Here is a 9091-nt window from a genome sequence, read left to right on the forward strand (position 1 = left end):
CCCCTTCCCATTGCTCTATTGTACTTATATTGACTAATGGTGGAAATAACTTTTTTGGAATTTATAGAATGTGGCTCCAGTTCATTATTTTTATTCTTCAAACATCCAGATCATGAAAGCTAATCTGAAATATGTGTTACTGTCTCCACTAATGCTGTTTTATCTTGTACATTATTTATTCGGAATATTGCATACATATATTAATAGCTTTATTCTTGAGGTTAAAATGATTCTCTCTTCAGTCTTTTGTGAGAGTTTTCCATTTATGCAAACTTCAATACTGTATTTGTGAAATGTATATCATGTTTTAAAAGTTAAATTTGGCAAAAGCATTGCAGGGATATCTGGAGACTGTTTTCTTGTCCTATATAGCAATATTTAGGTTTAGGATAATCAATTTTTGTCCTATTATCAAAACCAGAAATACTGAAAAGTCTTAGAGCCCAGCTTCATTGATTTCACTTATAATAAAGAACATAATATCTATTATGATCACTTGCCTTGCTATAATTCCTTTAAAAATATAAGATATAGAAAGAGGAATTTGATTTAAAGGAAGTTTTTTTAAAACATGGAAAACAGCGGCATCTTGGTTTTTTTTTCAAGAATAAGAATAAAATGTTTGCCTTTTTAATATCTTGTTCTAAGGAATTTTAGTTGTGAAACTTGTTAAATATACCAGAACACATTAGAGACAGCCACTTGGGTCCATTTTATTCTGCTTGTGCTATCTGATGTTCACATTTAACTACTGGCCTTTCTTATACCACAGTGTTAAAAATGTTTAATTTTTTAAATTGCTTTGTATCCTGGTACAAAAAAAATTAAATGCTGTCTCCCTGGGGTATCAATCCTCAATACTTGTGTGATTAGTGCCTTCTGAAGAGTAGCTTCACTGTGCTCATAGATGTATTGCTAAGGTTTTAATTTAGTAGACAGACACCTGAAAGTGCTGTACTCTGTGTAGGTCATAGATTATTTGCTCAAGAAAAAAAGGAACATTTAAGTAATGAAGATCTATAATAAAAGTACTCAGGGTAATGTTACACTAAACCAATGACCATGTTAGATAGCCTGGTGAAATTTAAACGAGTGAACCTGTTAATAGATTTCAGAAGTGAGTAACTTCGCTTCACCCTGATTCTAAGAAAAGATGTTCCAGTTGAAATGCTATGCCATTTCTAAGGTTTCTGGCATTTATGGTGCTCATAAAACTGTAGAACCATAAAATATCAAAGAAGTTTTACAAAATCGGCCCCAAGGAGCAATTTAAAATCAGCTGGTTAAATGAAACTGCCTTGGCAATTTTTTTTTTAAAACACGTGAGAGCCAGAAAGGATGTTAAATGGAAGTTCGCTCTCTTTCCTAACTCCCCAAATGTCATGATTTCATAAGTCATTCCTCCCTATTGGTACTCAAGTTTTATTCTCCTCTGTATTAGTATTAGAGGGGAAGTAATTTATTTGAAAAATATATTTTAAAAGCTACATTTTTGCCTAAATCCTTTACAGTTGTTGATGTGCAGGTAGTGCTGACTTTATCCCTTTCAATCTGGGAAGATTACAGGTAGAGGTCAGGAATTACAAAAAAAAAAAAAAAAAACTCACTTATTACTTTGAAGACATTTCCAGTTCACACAGTTCAGGAGTGCTTTTTTGCTTTTGTTGTTGCTATAATAGCTCTTTAAATTTGTATATAATATATTCCTGATCTACATCTGCATTAAAAAAAGATCTGAAAATATAAATTCCATATTGCTCATAAATACGGTTTTATGAAGCATTAAACAACATCTTAACTTGAGCACACATACAAGCACTGCTTATAAAAGACACAAGCCTGTAATCCCAGCACTTTGGGAGGCCGAAGCAGGCAGATCACCTCAGATCAGGAGTTCAAGACCAGCCTATCCAACATCGTGAAACCCTGTCTCTACTAAAAATACAAAAATTAGCGAGGCATGGTGGTGGGCGCCTGTAATCCCAGCTACTCGGGAGGCTGAGGCAGGAGAATCGCTCGAAGCTGGGAGGCAGAGGTTGCAGTGAGCTGAAATCATGCCACCGCACTCCAGCCTGGATGACAGAGCAAGACTCGGTCTCAAAAAATAAATAAATAAATAAAATAAAATAAAAAATAAAATGTAATAAATGTCTTATGAATAAGTTAATAATTAAATACATTTTATATGTATATACAAATCGATCTAGACAGTCATTACAAACTTTTTATAATTTCAGGAAAACACATAATTAAATGCAAGATAAAAGGCATGTTTTAGTCCATTCAGGTTAAATATGAAGTAACACAATACCATGAAGTAAGTAGCTTATAAACAACAGAAATGTATTTCTCAAAGTTCTGGATACTATGAAGTCTAAGAATCATGATAAGTCTGCCCTCATAACCTAATCACCTTCCGAAGGCCCACCTTCTAAACCATCACATTGGTGATTAGATTTCAAAATATGAATTTGAGAGGAATTCGAACATTAAGATCAAGACATCAGCAGATGCAGTGTCTGAAATGGTCCTACTTCCTGTTTTATGGAATGGCAACTTCTCGCTGTGTCCTCAACATGGTAGGAGGGACGTGCTAGCTTTCTGGGGCCTCTTTTAAAAGGAGGCCATTCAGAATCATGAGGACTCTGTCCTCATAACTTAATTACATTCCAAAGGCCCCCACCTCCTAATACCATCACCATTACAGTAATTAGATTTCAAAATATATATTTGGGAGGAATTTTAAAAAGCTACAATGAGACTATAGTAATGATTTATTTAAATATAATGTCAAATTTGTTTAAATGGGTTTACCCCATAATTACTGAGGTATAATTTACGAAAATTGTGTATATTTAAGGTGCACAACATATTTTGATATACATATACATTGTGAAGTGATCACCATAATCAATGTAATTAGCATGTCCATTACCTTATGTAGTAACTATTCTTTATGTGGGTAGTAAGACTATTTAGGATGTACTCTTTTTGTGAATTTCAAGTACAATTCATTATTATTAAATATAATCATATTAGGTCTCCAGAACTTACTGATAATTAAAATGTTGTGTGCTTTAACCAACATCTTCCCATTCCCCCACCCCCAATCCCAGGTAGCCATTATTCTACTCTATTTTTGTAATTTAACTTCTTAAGATTTCGCCTGTAAGTGAGATTATGCTGCATTTGTCTTTCTGTTTTTAACTTAATAGCATAATGTCTTCTAGGTTCATTCATGTGGTTACATACAACAGGATTACCTTTTCTTAAGGCTGAGAAATATTCGGTTTATATATATCTCTCTCTCTCTCATTTTCTTTCTCCATTCATCCACTTGCAGATACTAGATTATTCCATATCTTGGCTATTGTGAATAATGCAGCAATGAACATAGGAGTGCAGCTATTTGTTTTGTGAAAATGACTTTATTACCTTTGTATACATACCCAAAAGAAGAATTGCTGGGTCATACAGTAGTTTAATTGCTAATTTTTTGAAAAATACCCATATTGTTTTTCTACATAGTCTTTTACCATAAATGTACAAGAGTTCCTTTTTGTATGCATTCTCAACAATTGTTACTTTTTAACTTTCTTGATAATAGAAATAGTAATATGTGTGAAATAATTATTATGCTTTTGATTATATTTCTCTGATGATTCATGATGTTGAGCACCTTTTTATAAATCTGATGGCTACTCATATGCCTTCTTTGCAAAACGTGTCTTCAGGTCCCTTACTTACTGTTAAGCAGGTTATTTATTATTTTTCTACATAGTTATATGAATTTCTGGTATATTTTGGATATTAAACCCTGATCACATACATGGTATAAAAATGTATTTTTCACAGTCTGTATGTTGTCTTTTTACTTTGCTAATTATTTCCTTTGCTGTGCAGAAATTTTTAGTTTGATGTGGTTCCACCTGCTCATTTTTGCTTTTTTTGCTTGTGCTTTTGGGATCGTATTCAAAAGTCATTGCCCAGACCAATGTCTTGTAACCTTTCCCCTATGTTTTCTTGTAATAGTTTTATAATTTCAGTGTTACATTTAAGTTTTTAATCCATTTTGAGCTGACTTTTTTTTTTTTTTTTTTTGAGACGGAGTCTCGCTCTGTCGCCCAGGCTGGAGTGCAGTGGCCGGATCTCAGCTCACTGCAAGCTCCGCCTCACGGGTTCACGCCATTCTCCTGCCTCAGCCTCCTGAGTAGCTGGGACTACAGGCGCCCGTCGCCTCGCCCGGCTAGTTTTTTGTATTTTTTAGTAGAGACGGGGTTTCACCGGGTTAGCCAGGATGGTCTCGATCTCCTGACCTTGTGATCCGCCCGTCTCGGCTTCCCAAAGTGCTGGGATTACAGGCTTGAGCCACCGCACCCGGCCTGAGCTGACTTTTTATTTGGTGTGTGATAAAGGTCTAATGTCATTCTTCTTTCTGACAATGTGGATTCAGTTTTCCCAATGTCGTTTATTCAAGATACTATACTTTCTCCATTGTGTATTATTGGTACCTTTGTCAAAGATTAATTGACTAAATATTTGTAGGTTTATTTCCAGACTTTCTATTCTGTACATTTTTCTATATGTCTATTTTTATGTCAGTACCATAATTGTAGCTTCATAAAATAATTTGAAATCAGGAACTGTGAGGCTTCCAACTTTGTTCTTCTTTCTTAAGGTCACTTTAAGTATTCAGGAACTTTTGTAGTTCCATGTGATTTTGTAGTGTTGTTTTCTCTATTTCTTTGAATTATGCCTTTAAATTTTCTATAGAAAATGCATTGAATTTGTAAATCACTTTGGGTAATAGGTACATTTAGACAATATTAATTCAGATTCATCAACATGGATTTTTTCCATTTGTGTGTGTCTTCTTCAATTTCTAATCAATGTCATACTTTTTTATTATACTTATTTTTCACTTCAATGTTTAAATTTACTGCTAAGGTTTGTTGATACCATTGTAAATGGGGTAATTTTAAAATTTAATTCATGAATAGTTTATTATTAGTATCTGATAGACACAACTGATTTTTGTGTGTAAATTTTATATCCTGGAATTTTACCAATTTTTAAATTAGTTACATAATTTTTTGGTTTACTCTATAAGCGTTTTCTATAAATAGGATTATGTCACCTGCAAACAGAAAGTTTTACTTTTCCCTTTCTGATTTGGATGCCTTTTATTTATTGTATTTCCTGCCTAATTACTATAGCAGCATTTCCAGTAATACGTTGAATAGAAGTAGCACCAGTAGTTGAAATGTACAGTTTTCCTACGTTAGTGACTTCTAGTTTCATACTATTTTGGATACAAAGATGTTTTCAATCTTCTTAAATTTGTTAAGACTTGGTTTATGGCCTAACATATAGATCATATCCTGATAAATATTCCATGTGTGCTTGAGAAAAATATATATTGTGGTGCTATTAGTTCTGTAAATGTATGTTGGGTCCATTAGGTCTAAATTGTCTTGTTTCTGATCTTTAAGGAAAACCTGTTAGCTATTCACTATTAGTATAATGTTAGCTATCGGCTTCTCATATATGTACTTTACTGTGTTGAGGTACATTCCTTCTACACCTTACTTCCTAACCTTTTTTTTTTTTTTTATCATGAGAGGGTATTTTATGCATAAAATTGAAGAGAGGGACTTCAATAAAATCAAAGAGAGGGGACTTTCTAAAATGCTTTTTTTTTTCCTGAACATACTGAGGTAATGACACATTTTTTCCTTTATTTTTTAAATGTGGTATATCACATTTACTGATTTGAGTAAGTTGGACCATCCTGGCCTCTCAGCATCTCAGGGACACATTTCACTAGATCAAAGTATCGTCTTTTAAATTTACTGTTTAAAACAGTTTGCTATTTATTTTTTGAGGGTTTTTGCATATATGTTCATCTGGGGTATTGGCTTGTAAATTTTTTTTCTTGTACTGTCCTCATCTGGCCTTGACATCAGTGGAATGGTAGCCTCATAAAAAGAGTTTGGAGAAGTCCCCTCTTTTCAATTTTATGAATAATTTGAGAAAGATTGCTATCAATTCTTTCTCAAATTGGTGTAATTCACCAGAGAAGCCATGAGGTCCTAGACTTTTGCTCGATAGAAGATTTTTAGTAACTGATTCAATCCCAAGCCATGAGGTTCTAGACTTTTTATCAATAGAAGATTTTTGGTTATTGATTCAATCTCCTTACTTGTTAGTGGTCAATTCATCTTTTCTAATGCTTTATAATTCAGTTTGCAGGCTGTATTGATTTTTAGAAATTTATCAGTTTTCTCTTGGTTATCCAATTTGTTGGCATCTTATCTAGCTAAGGTTTTTCAAAAACTGACACTTGGTATCAATGATCTTTTCTATTTTTTTCTGTAGACTATATTTCATTTATTTATGCTATGATCTTTGACATTTCCTTTCTTCAACTAACTTTGGGCTTGATTTGCTCTTTTTTCTAGTTCCTTAATGTGTAAAATTAGGTTTAAAATTTGAGATTTTCCTTATTTGTTTGTGTTGGTAGTTACTGCTATGAAACCCTTTTTTAGAGATGTTTTTGCTGTATTCCATACATTTTGGTATATTTTGTTTACATTTCCACCTTTCTTTAGATTTTTCCCTGTTTTAATTATTTTTTGACCTATGATGTTTCAGTAATATGTTCCACATATTTGTGAATTTTCCAATTTTCCTACAGTTAGTGACTTCTAGTTTCATTCCATTTTGGATACAAAGATGTTTTCAATCTTCTTAAATTTGTTAAGACTTGGTTTGTGGTCTAACTTATAATCTATCCTGATAAATATTCCATGTGCGCTTGAGAAGAATGTATATTCTGGTGCTATTGGATATAATGTTCTGTATATATATGTTGGGTCCATTAGGTCTAAACTGTTTTTCAATTCTGATGTATCCCTATTGATTTTCTGTCTGGATGATGTACCCATTGTTGGAAGTGGAGTATTGAAGTCCTCTACCGTTATTGTATTGCAGATCATTTCTTCCTTCAGATTTAATATTTGCTTTATATGGTATTCTAATGCTAGGTGTATGTATAGTTACAGTTGTTGTATACTCTTGATAAACTTACCCTTTCGTAATTATCTAATAACCTTCTTTGTCTTTTCTGATAGTTTTGACTTACCATCTATTTTGAATAATATAAGTATAGCTTCTCCTGCTCTCTTTTCATTAATATTTGCACACAGTATCGTTTTCCAACATTTCACTTTCACTTTACTTTCAGTCTATGTGTGGCCTTAACCCTGAAGTAAGCATCTTATATGTAGCATACAGTTGAGGTTTATAAAAAGAAAAAGATTCAGTCACCTTAGGTCTTCAGATTTAAAAATTTAATCCACTTAATTATTGATAAGTTGTGACTTTCTGTTGCCATGTTATTGACTGTTGCTAAATGTTTTCTAGATTCTTTTTCTTTCTCTCTTGTTGTCTTCCTTTGTGATTTCATGATTTTCTGTAATAATATGCTTTGATTCCTTTCTGTTTATCTTTGGTCTGTCTACTATAGATTTTTGCTTTGTAGTTACCATGAGGTGCACATAGAATAGTTAAAGAAGTTTAATTTAAGCTGGTAACAACTTAAACTACATACAAAATTCTCCACTTTTACTTTCCCCCTCCACATTCTGTTTTTGATGTCACAATTTACATCTTTGCATACTGTGGTTCCATTAACAAAAAAATTATTGTAGCTATAGTTATTTTAAATTGTAAGTCTTTTACCCTTTATGTTACAGCTATAAATTATTTATACTGCATGATTACAGTATTAGAATACTCTCAGTTTGACTATATACTTTTATTAGAGGTTTTATGCTTTCATATTGTTTTATGTTACTTATAAGTGCCATTTTTGTTTTAGCTTAAAGAACTTACATTGGCTTTTCTTACAAGCATGTCTAGTGAAGGTGAAGTTCCTCAGTTATTGTTCGCCTTAGAAAGTCCTTATGTCCTCTTCATTTCTGAAGATTTCCAACATTGAGTATTCCTAATTGGCAGTTTTCTTCTTCAGCATTTTTAATATATCATGCTCCTTTTCTTGCTTGCAAGGTTTCTTTGAGAAATCTGATGATAGACTCATGTAAGTTCCCTTCTATATGACAAGTTTCCTTCTTCTGCTTTCAAAATTATGTTTCTAATTTTTGACAGCTTGAATATATGTTGGTAGAGTCTTCTTTGGTTTGAACCTTTGTGAGATCTTTGAGTTTTGTGTACCTGGATATCACTGTGCCCTCAGATTTGAGAAATTTTCATCCATTGTTTAATAAAATATGCCTTCTGCTCCTTTATCTTTCTCTCTTCTCTATCTGTGACTTTCATAACGTGAAAGATAGCTTTCTTGAGGTGTCCCATGAACTCCGTGAGCTTTCATTATTCTTTTTTATTTTTATTTTTTTTACTTTTATTTTCCTTTCATTAGATATTTTCAAATGACCTCTCTTTAGTTTGCAGGTTATTTATTCTATTTGGTCAAGTCTGCTTTTGACACTGTCTATTACATTTTAATTTATTCATCATATTATTCAGTTCCAGAATTCCTGTTGACCTTTAAAGTAGTATCTGTTTATAAACTTTCTATTTTACTCTTGTCTTGATTTCTCAATTCATTGAGTATTTTTTAATTTGTGATTTTTTTGTTGCTAATTAAACTTCCTTCAGACAATTATTTTGAATTATTTGTCAGGTAATTTATAGGTTTTTATTTACTTGGAATTGGTTATTGAAATTTTACCATGTTATTTTTCTAAAGTTTTTCTTATTTGATTCAGGATTCAACCATGTTAATTTAGTTGTATCATGTTTCCTTAATTTCTCCTGGTCCTTAAAGTCTTACATTTCTCTCTTTAAACAAGTAGCCAACTTTTCCAGTATTTACTGACTGACTTAGAGAGTAATGACTTTACCAATCAGCCTGGCTAAGGATTCTGAGCTGTCTCCGATTTTTCTATGAATATGGCTGCTCTAAACCTCTTGTTTCCTCTTGGGAGAGATGTCTTAAGGTTTTATGTCTTCTCTTTGTGCCACAAAACCAGGCCAGATTCTCAGAGCCGCACATTTGTTTTCTCTAAGG

The sequence above is a fragment of the Macaca nemestrina genome, chromosome 14, assembly GCF_043159975.1.
Source record: "Macaca nemestrina isolate mMacNem1 chromosome 14, mMacNem.hap1, whole genome shotgun sequence".
Taxonomy (NCBI): Eukaryota; Metazoa; Chordata; class Mammalia; order Primates; family Cercopithecidae; genus Macaca; species Macaca nemestrina.